Source organism: Octopus bimaculoides, chromosome 3 (assembly GCF_001194135.2).
Source record: "Octopus bimaculoides isolate UCB-OBI-ISO-001 chromosome 3, ASM119413v2, whole genome shotgun sequence".
NCBI classification, from domain to species: domain Eukaryota; kingdom Metazoa; phylum Mollusca; class Cephalopoda; order Octopoda; family Octopodidae; genus Octopus; species Octopus bimaculoides.
In genome coordinates this window covers 106,082,218-106,083,651 of record NC_068983.1, presented here as the reverse complement: position 1 = coordinate 106,083,651, position 1,434 = coordinate 106,082,218, and the positions used below count along the sequence as shown (strand labels likewise).

General features: G+C 37.1%; 1 protein-coding gene across 2 annotated transcripts in view; it reads right to left on the bottom strand.

Annotated features, from left to right (window-relative positions):
- Positions 1-1,434, bottom strand: part of LOC106879893 (exosome complex component RRP42) — a 57,298-nt gene that overhangs the window by 26,346 nt on the left and 29,518 nt on the right. The gene's annotated exons all lie outside the window — the stretch shown is intronic.

Sequence of the window (1,434 nt, the reverse complement as noted above, 5' to 3'; positions counted from 1 at the left end):
AAAATACACGTAGTAATTGTAGTAGTTTTAAGCAGACAACAATTTGGTTTGTTACAATGGAAACAGGAACCAATGTATCTGTGGCTTTCAATTAGTTAAAATGACCCAAAATTCGCAATTTTAATAGCTATTAACATATCAATTATCAATTTACGGCAAAAATGACTTTCATTTTCATAATCAGCATACTATATCAGTACACCTGATTTGAAAACAATTGGAACAAAATTTTTAAAATAGAAAAACTATGACAGCAACAGAAAAGTTCTGAATATTTTTCGTGTTTATTTGAATAAAATTTGAAAGGATTGACATAAGAATTGAAAAAGAGAAAAAACGAACCAGGCAGAAGCTGTCTGACACAGCTCTTGCAGCTGCTCAACAACTCGAAAGTGTACGTGATATACCTCAACTTTGCAAAAACCTTTAACAAAGTCAACCATGATTTCTCACAAGCTCCGAAATCTTGGCATATTTGGAAAAATAGGAGAATGACTACATTACTTTCTAAAAGATAAAGGTCAGGTAATGGTGGTCAATGGGGCAACCTCCAAGAAAACACAATTAATGAGTGGTGTTCCACAAGGCACTGCCCTGGAGCCACTGCTATTCATAGTGACCCTCTCTGACATGCTCTCCCCTTGCTAGTTATGCAGACGATACAAAAGTCTCTCAGACGATACAAAAGTCTCTCAGAGGATACATCTGCAACTCCAGTTCGACGCAATATACAGGTGAGCTGAGGAAAATAACATGCAGTTTGATGCTGGAGATTTCTAAGCCCTGCGTTACCAACACAGGAAGCTCAATGAAAAGTAAATAGGATACGCTGACCCAGGAGGGATTCCAATCCCTGAATAAATCACTGCGTGACCTGAGCATCGATAGGAGTAATGATGTATCTTTACAGGTGCACATTACTAAGTTGCAATAAAGTGCAGACGTCTGGACGGCTGATCCTTCGAACTTCCAAAACAAGAGAAGAGGAAACCATGATGGTCCTCTGGAAGACTTTCGTTCTTTGCCGTCTGGATTCACTCTCTTCTCTCTTTCATTTTAAAACAAAAGTAACAGGCGATTTTCAGGATAAAAATTGATTTAAAAAAGCTTCTACTGATGTAAATTGATTACTGTTGTTTGGATAGTTCCAATTAGATAAGTCCAGAAGTTAGTTTAAATATATATACACGCATAAGTACCGTGAATTCTCATTCTACAAAATGGCAAACAATTCCGTGAATACTTTAACGGGCAACGCTGTAAAATTAACGACGGAACTCGAAACAATCCAGCGAAGCTACACAAAGAAGATCGATACAATATAACATATCAGCGACTGGGAGCGACTGAAAGAGTTACGATTCTACTCCCAGGAGCGAAGGCGGGAAAGATAAGCAAAAATTCAGTGTTATATATATATATATATATATATAT